The sequence below is a fragment of the Mytilus galloprovincialis genome, chromosome 12, assembly GCF_965363235.1.
Source record: "Mytilus galloprovincialis chromosome 12, xbMytGall1.hap1.1, whole genome shotgun sequence".
Taxonomy (NCBI): Eukaryota; Metazoa; Mollusca; class Bivalvia; order Mytilida; family Mytilidae; genus Mytilus; species Mytilus galloprovincialis.
This window is the reverse complement of record NC_134849.1, coordinates 43,572,595-43,586,511: the sequence shown is the minus strand read 5'-3', so window position 1 is coordinate 43,586,511 and position 13,917 is coordinate 43,572,595.

The window sequence follows — 13,917 nt, the reverse complement described above, 5'->3', positions numbered from 1 at the left end:
ATACAAACTTATTGTATCAATTGGGAAATATATACTCCGTATGCAGGCGCTGCTGCAGGGATGTTGCTACATAAAAATGGAAAAAATATTCAAATTTGATAATATTGTCAAACTTATTCTATTCTACCCCCGTAAATGATTTGTATTTTATATTTCCATTGTAAAGTTAATTTTTAAGTTGTGAGATGTGTATGAAACTCCTGGCCCAAGACCACAATTAATGACCCCGCTTTTCGTTGTCCACGAATATAGTTCCTTTTAATTAAAGTGTATTTTTCCTTAATTTTTTTTCTTTCCCTTCCTCACTCATTTCTTAGATTTTTTGTGGAGGAAATGAAAGAAGAGAGGTGAAATAAATTTTTGGATGTTGTATTTTAACTTATTTTGATTTGGAATGAGTGATTAGGCCAAGTGCAAAAAGGTAATATTTACAGTTTTCGGAACATCTCTTGACTTGTCAATAGGGGTATGGATGTGTATTGGCTAAATTTGTAAAAGTGATTGTTACAATCTTTCTGAATTTTGGATATATATTTGGACTAGGACTATACATTACACACACAAAAAATTGGACAAAAGTGCATGGTGCAATTTTTTTAATGATGCAAAAGGTTATAAAGAACTGATAGAGGAATTAATTGTGGTCTGTGGCCTCCTGGCAAATTTTAAATCTATAGAATGCCATTCGTGACATTTATGTATTCGTCACTACTCGTAGTATGTATGGCACGCCAAGTTTTAATTTCTATTTTATGTTTGTCTTTTTCATTGTATTTTTGAGCAGAGATACATTTTATGAATGCTTTAATGATAATCTGATCATATTGTAAGGGTTGTTTATTTTTTCTTTTCAGTTTTGACCTTACACTAGAATGGTGCACTACGCACCCATTTGGTGTCTTTTCGGTGCCTTATATGAATAAAATTGTGCAAATAAAATTCTTGTTGGTTATCTGGTTGTTTATCCTAGAAACAGCACATTTAGACATTTACCTTGACCTTTGACCTAGTTTTCTATTCTTTGGACCAAGGACCTCAAATAAACAGACCCTAGGTCTCTTTCACTTGTGTTTACCAGTAATCAAATATCTTATTTCAAATGCATTACGGGGATTAAACAAATCTCATATGGAGTCTTCGTATCGCTTCCGTCAAAATTACACTATACATTATGAGGACATAGCGAGCAATTTTGTAAAAGATTTGTGTCGCTTTCTTTTATGGTTACGGAGGAGATATCACCACAATGAAAAAACTGTTTTGAAAGATGTCTATTAAAAGACAAAGTTTTCGACTAAATAGGGTCAGTCCGGAAAGTGCAAGAGCTGTTCGATTTCAATTGCTAAAATCTAAGCGATATCTTGCAAAACCACAAAACACGTTTAATGTTTGGCGGAAGAAGGGAACAAAACATCATCAGAACGAATCCGATATTTCTTTCCACAGAATAGGGGAAATACCTAATAATACGAATAGTTGTATTGTCAATCATGGCGTCCATGAAGAGCTGAATAGTTAATATGACCATTAGAGGGATTACGGCGGACCTAAATGCCAAAATACGCGTGAAAATTAAGGAATAGCCAATTTTGAATAATGAAATAGATATTTTGACTAATGGAATGGGCTACTGCGATCCTTCATTCCGTTTATTACAAATATACCTTATACCTCATTCGATAGCTTATTAACAGAGGAAGGAAAGGAATATAGTAAAAAAGAATCATACTGCACAAATTCTATTTTACAAAAATTGCAAGAAAGGACAGCTCGAATTATTTTAAACGAACGGGAAATTCGTAAACCTTGAGTCATGAACTTTTTAGGGATCCTGAAATTATTCCCGTTACTAAGAGAATACTTAACCACAAGTCATTATTAATGTATAAATCAAAACATGAACTGGCACCAATACATTTATAAAATCTATTTGGGCCTACAAATAGTAAACAATCGTACAATACTTGACTTTCATCATCGAATATTGTCCCAGACTAGTAGTATGATTATGAGATCTGCCACTCCCCTATTTTGAGGGAAATTTCTGCTGGGACTAAATAATCAAAAAATCTCGCACGCTCGTTGACGAGGTTGTGAGCTCAAATTTTTCTTTGAAAGCTGCATTATAGTCGACTGCTGGATAACGTTCTGAGTTGAGGGAGACATAGATATTTCGTAACCGGCATTGGTCGAACACGGCTGCATTTTGAGTCTAATTGTTATCTGTAAATAAAATTGAGAATGGAAATGGGGAATGTGTCAAAGAGACAACAACCCGACCAAATAAAAAACAACAGCAGAGGGTCACCAACAGGTCTTCAATGTAGCGAGAAATTCCCGCACCCGGAGGCGTCCTTCAGCTGGCCCCTAAACAAATATATACTAGTCCAGTGATAATGAACGCCATACTAATTTCCAAATTGTACACAAGAAACTAAAATCAAAATAATACAAGACTAACAAAGGCCAGAGGCTCCTGACTTGGGACAGGCGCAAAAATGCGGCGGGGTTAAACATGTTTGTGAGATCTCAACCCTCCCCCTATACCTCTAACCAATGTAGTAAAGTAAACGCATAACAATACGCACATTAAAATTCAGTTCAAGAGAAATCCGAGTCTGATGTCAGAAGATGTAACCAAAGAAAATAAACAAAATGACAATAATACATAAATAACAACAGACTACTAGCAGTGTACCGGTATGCAAAGATATGATGTATTTTGGTTTCTCTCGACTGATATTGGCAGACAGACGCCAGTAGAACTGTAAATTTTGGAGAACACCAATAGAATCACACTGTCGCCTTCGGAAACCACAATCGATCTTACTCTTGCTCCGGATGGTCTTGTACAACCGTAGTTTCTCTTCAAGGACGGTCGCCAGGAACGAACCAAGAGATCTTAATCAGATTGATTTTGCCACGTCGACGTTGTTCACGGCAGCGGCTCTTATGATGGCTTTGGCGTCTGAGTCACACACCAGTGACAATTCATGATTGAATCCATATACAATCTTGATATAATCGTCTGCAAAGCCGAAAACTGAAGGACGCCTCCCGGTGGGGGAGTTTCTCGCTGCATTTAAGACCTATTGGTGACCTTCTTCTGCTGTATGTTTTATGGTCGGGCTGTTGTCTCTTTGACACATTTTACATTTCCATTCTCAATTGTATTCAGAGGGATAACGAAAACGATCCTTTGTTGGTGGCTTTATGATAATGTATATCCATAGAATTTTCACGCGTATTTTGGTATTTAGGTCCTCCGTAGCCCCTCTAATGGTCATTGCGGCACATATTATCCAAAATAAGCTATTTCTCAATGTTGAAGCGTATTTCGATATTTAAGTCCTTTGTTACTCCCCTAATATGCGTTGAGGAACATATTGACTATATACTTTTTGTTTCTCTCTTGATAAGCTTTCGAATGAGGTATAAATAATATCTGTAATTAGGGGCTGAAGGGTCCTGGAAGTTCATTTCATTATTCAAAATATCCATTTCATTATTCAAAATTGGCTATTTCTTAATTTTCACGCGTATTTTGCATTTAGGTCCTCCGTAACCCCTCTAATGGTCATTGCGACACATATCGTTTATACTTAGTTTATTCCTCTATCAATAAGCTTTAATTTGGTGTATACATTTTGTCTTAATTAGGGACTGAAGGGTTACAGCAGTTCATTCCATTATTCAAAATAAGCTATTTCTTAATGTCCACTCGTATTTCGATATTGAGGTCCTTCGTTACTCCTCTAATATGCGTTGCGAAACATGTTGACTATATACATTTTGTTCCTCTCTTGATAAGCTTTTGAATGAAATTTAAGGTACATGTATATCTATAATTAGGGGCTGAATGTATTTCGATATTTAAGTCCTTCGTTACTCCTCTAATATGTGTTGTTGAACATGTTGACTATATAACTTTTGTTCCTCTCTTGATAAGCTTTCGATTGAGGTATAATATATATGTGTAATTAGGAGCTGAAGGGTCCTAGCAGTCCATTTCATTACTCAAAATATCCATTTCATTATTCAAAATTGGCTATTCCTCAATGTGCACGCGTATTTCGATATTTAAGTCCTTCGTTACTCCTCTGATATGCGTTGCGGGACACGTTGACTGTATACCATTTGTTCCTCTCTTGATAAGCTTTCGATTAAGGTTTAATATATATCTGTAATCAGGGACTGAAGGGTCCTACCAGTCCATTCCATAATTCAAAACATTCATTTCATTATTCAAAATTAGCTATTTCTTTATTTTTACGCGGTTGTTTTTTTTTTGGCATTTAGGTCCTCCGTAACCCCTCTAATGGTTATTGCTGCTCAGGATATAGCTATAGGGTCACAGTCATTTTTTTTTTATATTCGTTCCACTATTCATCGCTTCAAGTTGAATAATGAAACATAAACTATTCAATTATTCATTATTCATTTTCTAATATTTGATAGTGAATAGTGAACTTTTTCCTTATTGATTATTGAATTTTGAATAATCAACTATGAATAATGGACGTACTTCAGCGCGGTAGGCGGTATTGAATAGGAATACTGGCGAAGTTTGACTTTTGATAATCCAATACATCCGTTTATACTATGGCGTTTGTAATATCTTCATATCGAAAAAAATAAAAAAAACCTTCTTGATCTCGTCGAATTTAAATGATTCTTTCACTTTCTCTTGATGTCTCAGAAAATAATGTGAGGTGTTTTAATTTGAAAATGTTAAGCCAGTTACATCAAGTATACATTAATTACATTCACCTTGATTTTAGTACAATTTTTTTAGTTGACATTTCGTTTAAAGTATGACAAAGCCTAACATATTCAGATGTAGGTCTACGAAATATTAAATCAAAAATAAAATAATGATGTTAATTATAAAATTTCATCAGATTACTGATTTAAACATGTTAAAGTAACTATTTAAAAAACATGTATGCTACTCATATTCACTTGCGATCTTGCCCCGGGCTGATAGTGTGAGCCAAACTGTGTTCCTGTGAAAAAGTTCCAGTGGACTTTTGAGATTTGTTCCTTACCTGGTGAAATAAGTTCTGGGTTTGTAAGATTTGTTCCTTACCTGGTGAAATAAGTTCTGGGTTTGTGAGATTTGTTCCTCACCTGGTAAAATAAGTTTGTTATCAGTGAAATATGTTCCACTGGTTAAACAAGTTATCTTATATACTAAGCATTTGTCATCAGTTATTTTAAAGTTATCATTCAAATGCATTATGAATATAAGTATTATATTGATTATACAATGAATAAAAAGTGTGAATCATCAAATTTGTATCCTTTGTTTAATTATGTAAATGTAAATGATATCAGAATGACACTTTTGAGTCAAACGTGTTTTTTTTTTAAATATTCAGTCTGTTGTTACAGTTATGCCTTCAATTGCCAATGTATCCAACGCAAGCACACTCAGTACAGCGTTACGCTTGCATCATGATTCAAGTGTAACAAGAAGCATTATAATTTACATGTACATTGTAAGTGTAACAAGATTTTTTTTTTGTGTGTGTGAACTTATTCACTGATTTCTATGAAATTTAAAGAAATAGACACTGGTGAATCATTTTGTTTTAAATCTAACATGTCTAATGTGAAACAGATATCTAAATTATAAATATAATAATTTGCGTAAATTAAAAAAGAAATAAACGCTGTAAATTTAATGTTATCAAGATTAATTAAACTTAAATCTAAAATTGAAGTTTTATATTTGTAATAATTAATACTTTTTAAATTTTCTCGGCAAGCCTCGCGCTTTAAATATTACAATTTAACTGTCTCAAGTGTAGAAATATCGTAATGTACTTCTTGGAGTGTGGAATCTATATTTCTCAATCTGCATCTTCGAATTTCTCTTTTGAATTGACCTTTCATAGCATACCAATAATAGATAAATGGATGCAATACGCATTGTAATAAATAAACTCGATAGAGAAAGTTGTATAACATGTACTCTGTTTTGCTCAGTTTGCTCCAAAAGTTTTTATCGTTAGATTCAAGAATCATTATAATAGCTCTTGGTAGAGTCGATGTAGCAAATAAAATGATTCCACTGAAAAAAGATGGTGCTTTACGAAAACATATTTTTTTATGACAAGATATACAACATTCTTTCGTTGTTTTAATTTTCATGTACTCGGGCTCGACAGGAGTCTGATTACTTGATTTCGTGTTATCAGAAACGCATATTTTTTGCTCCATTATCAAATCATAATTTGATGCTAATAACCTGTCACAAGTTTTCCGTTTTGTTTCATTACAAGAACTGCAAGTCAGCACATCCAAGTCTACGACTGAACAATCTTTGTCTGCATAAAGGTCAATGATTTTGGAATTGTCTGGAGGTTTTGAGTTATCAACTGTTCCACTATTGACGACTCTTATTTTTGACGTCGAGGTATATTTAAAGCCTGACTGTATTCTTGTTTTTTTGTTTGTCCTTAATGGTAAACCTGATGATAACCTATCTTTTACCAAAATACTTACAAAAACAATGAATAAAAACTCAATAATATAAATTGTCAATACAACGATCGGGTATGCTTGAACAAATGAATAATTGTCAGCTTTTCTCGAGACCCCACAAATTTTTCCCGAAACGGTTATGTTCTGGATTTCAAAGTCTATATCGGTTTCCCCGTAGAATATGAAGGACGGAATTGAAAAAATTAAGGCAAATACTACACCGCTGTACCTTAATATCATCATTTGTTTGTGTCTTATGAAAACTAACATATATCGAAAAAAACTTGTTATATGATAATGTACGATTGATGATCCAGATAAGTTTGCAAACAACATGTTACTTCCTAACATTAGTGTACAAAGTGATTCGCCGTAAAAATCAACTGGATTAGTGTTAATTGCTATAAAACTCGACGTTCCTATAACACATGCTGTTAACTCAATCATTACGAAAAATGTTTGATATCTCAAGTTATCTTCCCCGAGAAAGTCAGTTGTCCTGCGAACCGCTCTCCTGAGAAGAAAAACAGCACAAAAGTTAACTGAAACACCGATTAAGAGATAGAAAGTCATTAAAATGGTGTCAAAAAATAATATAGTTGACAAAGTGTCACTCAGGTCGTTTCTGTTACTAGTTATGTTGACGAGGTCGTTATCTGAATAATTCATTTTTGTTGTTTACGTATCAATTAAAGGCATGTCTTTGACATTATTAAGCTCTTAAATTGAGACCGGTGGTAGTCATTCATTAGTTGTATCATTGGTGCAGCTATGAACATTCCAAAAATTCATCTGAAGCCAAATCTCTTTTCTTCTTTTCCATTTCACTAAAAATAAAGTAATTCAGTTATCAAAACACACACATATTAATAGACACATACATGTCACACGCGTATATTTGTGTAGATACATGTTATATCATATAAAAACCACTAAAACTTGATAGTTATCTTTTTCACAAAGAGGAAAAATCTGACATCGAAGTTGTTTTTTTTACAGAAACACACTAGATGAAACTGTACTTTAAACACTCTTCTTTAAGAGCAAATAAATATAAGTACCAATGATTGAACAAACCATTAAAAGGAATGATGCCAAATATGAGAATCGGGAAATGTCAAGAACTTGTTTTTCATAAAGCATTCAAAGAGTCGAACGTACGCAGCTGATCGAAGACAAAAAAGAATATCCTGCCGCTGTACATGTTTGTTTGGGTAAGAGTTTGTCATGCCTTTCTATATTGTATATTGTAGACTGTTGGTTGTCTTTTTGTAGTGTAAGTTATTCTTCGACTCATGAGTTGGTACATCGCTTGGTATTCTTGTACTTTGAAGACTAAAATAAATGGACATTTGTTTTAACTCCCCGCTAATCTCTAAACTAGCTTCGATATCATTTGTGAGCTTAACAAAACAAATTCGAGATTATACATGAGCATCCTTCCTCTATGATAATGTGGCCCCCGAAGTGTTAAAGCCTACCACTGCTTCTAGGTAATCATGCCTCTGATGTGTTTTTCAATGCTACAAACGGTGCACACAGCTATTGTCAAGTGTTTTTAATTTTCCCTAATATAAAATTTTGAAAAAGATTAGTCAAATCAGTTATAGGTTATGCTATATTTTAATCCGATATCCAATGTCACCCTATTTATAGGGAGTAACACATGCTAAATAAGGCTATTGAATGAGGGGGTCAAAATCTACCCTTTGTAAAGGGTGCACTTACTGTTTATGTGATATATTCTACTACATTCACATGCATACAGTGGTACATCACGTACTTGTTTGACATCATTCAATTTAAAAGGGGCTACCATATTTTGTATATAAAATTGAAGACTTCAGATCCTTGCAATACCACCCATAATATAAAGGAGTAATATCATCATTTCAAAATGATGGAAAGACGTCGGGCTTTCTACATGTATTAATTATGTCTATAAATAGTTTCAATACATCAGGTTCTTATGTTGAATATAAAAATCAGGGACTAACTCTATGGCAGAGAAAGGGATAACCTTAAGTCCTAGAATTATATATTACTATTAGGACAGCACTTAAACAAAAACTTGTACTGTCATACATCAACTTTTATTTTACTGACCTCTGGTCCTGGCGTTACATCCATCTTAACAAAGAGGCAATCAAGTAACTCTAGATTCTTGTATACTATCACTATAGATGGTAGATATAACCTCACATTTGTGTCCTCGCCTTTGCATTACGAAACCTTATACTTAAAGGACAGAAGTTTTGGTAGTAATAAACAGCTACAGTTATAATCAGTTCTGACTTTAGTTTAATTTCTTTGAAATCTACTTCATGGGAGTAGAAAAACAGGTTGGCCAGTAGTGATTCACATTTAGTACCAGCTAGAATAAGGACTGTGATGAAATAGAATTTAAAGGATTGCGATTGCATATGTTAGTACATTGAACCGTGTTAAGGCTTTGCACATCTAAATCCATTCTCGGGTAGACCTCTTTCTTTGATATTCTGTTCCGGAATTTGAAGTTGTTATGAGAACTAAAGTATAATACAAATGAAGTTCTAACGGTCCTGGCAGATTTTTAGAGATGTTAAAAGTGATTTCAACTGAAGCTGTTTATTACTACCAAAATGTTAGTGCACAATTCCCTTTTGTAAATGGTTATTCCCTCAAAGTAATATATTACATAAGGACCTTGAATAACATCATAACATTCATTTCAAAAGGCATATCACATACATCTAGCCTATAGATGACTTTCTTAACACTGTCTTGGTGACTATAAGTGTACCAAGAAGCAATATTATATCAATCTGACAATGATTGACAGCTCTAAAGCAGGGATGAGGTCAATTACTTTAAAATGTAACTGATTGAATTACAATCACTTTGCAATAAAATGTTATCAGTTACAATACAAGTACACCTTATTTCAAATGTATTCGATTACATTATATTACTTTTCTTTAGTAATATACTTTATATATAACACCAGTACTTAAAACCCTCCATCCTTGATGGGTGCATTTTACATAGATAAATAAAATCGTATAATATAAGCAAAATGAGGATGTTAAATTTGGGGTATGCCTTTTTGCGCTTCTTCGTTACATTTGTTGTTTTTATAGTGATTAAGATGATAACACAATGTTGACTGTTGTACCCCTATTTTGACATTTATACCTATTGTGTCTGTTTGTTTTGTCCACGCATCGGTTACAATAAAATGGAATTTGATGCGACTGTAATACAAGTGAGAGGTTTAGCTAGCTATAAAACCAGGTTCAATTCACCATTTTCTACATTAGAAAATGCCTATACTAAGTCAGGAATATGACAGTTGTTATCCATTCGTTTGAACTTTTGATTTTGCCATTTGATTGGGGACTTTCTTTTTTAAATTTTCCTTGGAGTTCAGTATTTTTGTGATTTTACTTTTCTTTTAAAGTAATCATGGTTTCTTTGGATCACTTATCTTTACTTTGTATATTGAAATATCGATTTCTTATAACGTTTTATCCACACAAAAGAGCTAATCGTGGTAATTTTTTGTAAAGTCATATGTTTTTTTAGACCGGAACAGTGTAACATGTGTAATTTGATATCATTGCTATAGACAAGTAGCCTCTCTCTATATAAAATTTATAACTGTTAACTAAATAGAACGCTTGGTTTAAAAACTTGTTATATATATATAGGTGATACAATTTATCACATTAAACAGAGTCCCATCATAGAGAATATTAGCTCAATGATTTTTCATTTGTGCTTTACATTTTCTTATTTTCTTATTGTCTATCAGAAACTATTTTCAAAGATTTGTAATCAGCAAGTTATCATGTTGATGTAATCTAAAAGTAATCATGAAAACACTGGTTTTTTGTAATGTAATTCCTTACAATACTACTACTTGTAATCAGAAATGGCATGATTACTGATTTTATACGATTACACTGCAAAATATAATCAATTAAAGCTGAATACGATTACTGATTATGATTACCCCATGCTCTAAAGACGCCATAATATTTGACGGATTTAATGGAATTCTTTGAATCTCTTTATCATAAACTGATCAATTCCTGTAACTCGAAAAAACTGAAATCTTCTTACAAGTAATTAGAATTAAAGTAAAATAAATAGATTTATTCTTACTTTAAAACTTTCTTTATTTTTTTTTTAAGTTATCATTTCTGTACCTGTGTTAGTTACAATATGTACTCTTATCATGCTTATACATAACATTTAAAAAAAACAATGCATTCTGATGAACAAAAAGGATGTATATCAAACGATGGTTCATAATTTCCATTAAAATGACTACAATATTTGAATCATTGCAACTCAATTCCACACAAACAAACAAACGTTTGAGTATCTTATATAATAATTTTTGTCGTTTTAATAAAGCTCACTTATAGGGAATCACTGTAGCATGACTGGAGTGGGCCCCCTCTTAGGCAGTCAGTGGGCCCCCTCTTATGAAAATTTCTGGATCCGCCACTGGGTCTATCAACTACTTTTACATACCATTAAAAGGTGGCAAATGTAGGGCGGGTACACGAATAGCGTACACAATCCTTTAATAATCTAGTTAAACAATATTTCAAGATCTTGCATGAATAAACACAAAAAAAAATCAAATGTACTACAATGTACTTATATATACATGTAAGGAACTTTGAATATTGTTCATTTGCAGTTTTATCATAAAAGGTAATAGAAACACGAGTTGTCTTCAGATGTCATGTAAATACATTTAAAAAATGTACTGAGTATCACTCTATTGGTCAATTAACAATTTGGTTCTAAGTGAGCACAAGTTAATACTCAAACAAACGATTTTACCGTATTCATGCCTGTAAACTGATAAAAATATCCAGAATATTTTTAAAAGTCAAATTACATGTTCCTCGATATTTCCTAATTGTTTTGTTATTTTTGGCATTAGAAATTAATCAGTTGTCTTTTTGCATTATTGAAAGTACATAAAATTAAAGCTGGGGAACAAAAACTGTTTTGCAGATGCGGATACGTCAACGTATATGATACGGTTGAAACGTCTCTAAATGACCATCCTCTAATACGCATCTGCAGATATATCAAAAAATATTATGTGATCCCGAGCTTATTAATAAGACCATGCTTCATTTAAACAAAACCTAATCTGAATCTCTTCGAAACAATCAAACATGCACTTTCAATATTTGTGATAGTAGTGCGGTGACAGAAGTGTAAAAAGTCGTCTAGATCGCGAGTTTAATCTCCCCAAATAACACACGGCTAAAAATGGTCTTAACTTAAAGACAAATATCTCTTTTTTAGTTTTTGCCCTGTCGTCAGAATTTCGTACGGTCACTTTTTTCTAAAAAGTTGTTTTAATGACTGGTAGTATATTGGAGAGTTTCATCCCCCTTTTTCAAAATGAAAAAAATGGGTATGTTTGCTTACATTTAATTGAAATAGTTTTTCCTGAAGCTATTTTTACATGTCAAAATATGCTATTCAGTATTTTATTTTCTTCTAATTTATAAGATTTGTGAAGTTCAGACTATTTAAAATTGAGGTAATTTTAATTGCAAATTCAGACTCAATCTTTAGTTTCTTCTTCATAATAGTGATAAAAATTATCCCATAATATTTTAAGCATATAGTATTTAATAAAACTAATAAGTGATAAAAATTTCGGAACCAAAATATGAAAAAAAACCTTCAGAAATCAATGGAAAAAGAATGGAGTAAAAATCTTCAATTTCAACACGGAACTCAATCACTTGCCTTCCGTCCCATTTTGTGCATTAGTCAATAATTTGCTCTCAAATGATATATGAAATTACTACCTTTTTCGCTATTATATACACATATTTTCAATTAAAGTGCACTGATATATGCCACATACTTTGTTTGTATATGTTTATATTCTATGTTTTTTCGTTATAAAACATCAAATATACTTTGTCAGAAAAGTCTTATTGTAAAATCAAAATAATTGACGGATAGTTTCAGTAAATATTCCGTGATATGTCAAGTCCTTTGCAACTTGCTCGATTAAGTCCAAAGAACAGACAAAAGTCATTAAATTTTATGCAGTGAATAAAAAATATGCTAAAAAAACCTCGATTGAAATTTTAAGTCAATTTACCAGTTTAGGGAAGTCGACTTTTGTATCTGCATTGCATAAAAGATTGGATGAGGGGAACATCAAGATGTTTCATGCGATAGCTGTTAATTTGAAGAACTCCGGGCAGGAAGTTTGACGACATACAATTATCTGACTGTTGTCCCTCAGTTTTGGGTATTTAGTGTACACGTTCTAGAATGCAGTCGTTCATCTGGAGCGCCTGTTGCAACAAAACATTTTAGAAAGATAAAAAATTACTCAAGTTTGAATCAGATGAGCGCATTAAAAATGTTTTATCCGTGGCAGATAAAGTTAAAAGTGAAATAGTTTCCCGTCCATCTTTTAAACTTCAAGCACTCTGTCATTTTGGTTGCATTACAAAATATTTGCTAAAAACGAAAAAAAATAAATCCAAACCCGTGGAAGCAGATATTTCAGAACACGATACTGCTTTTACTAATTCTATTTTGGCTATTGACAACGATTTAAGGGTCATTCCTCATGGCACCGTTACTTGATAAATATATATCATTTCTTCAGGCTGATTCTAATTTAAAATATTCTACATGTAAAATGCAAGTTCAAGGCAAATATATATTATTTAGTAGCAAATTAACTATTTTAGATGCCATATAAGCTTCTAGTCAATTGAAAACTGACCTCAAAATCTCAATGTCAACTGTAATAGACACAAATAACGGACAGATATTTAATTCCGCTGCAAGTTTACTTAGAAAAGACATCGAAACTCTAAAGAAGACTACCCAACTTTGGATGAATTGTTTCTTCCTTCTTAATTCAGTCAATGCCTTCGTATTTATTGCAATTCATTCTATGGTTACTCAATGAAACTGCATACAGCCAAGACTATTCTCAGTAAATGGCACCAGAGAAATTGTGGAAATGCTCAGCAATTGTTGAGGCAATCTTTTTATTTTTACTCCTTTTCATTTAGGATTGGCTTTACAACTGTACCGTGAGTTTGGTTCAAAACACCTTGTTGAAACATTGAATGCCAATGGATTTTATGCTTCTTAAAATAAAGTGCGACGCTATCTAATGTGTTGCCAACCATGAAATTGAGCGAATTCAAGATAGTGTGTACTTCTCGTATGATGTTTCCCCAGCATCTTTGCAGACAAGCATATGGATATCATCACACCTTCCTAAATCTTGGATGAATTGATAGGGATGGTGTGAAGCTGGTAATTTTTAGGAACAAATGTCTTCGGACTTCCTACAATAACTTGTCTGTACTTGTAAAGAAAAACTCAAAATAACGTGTTTGCTTTGAGCAGAACCTTTCATGTGCAGAC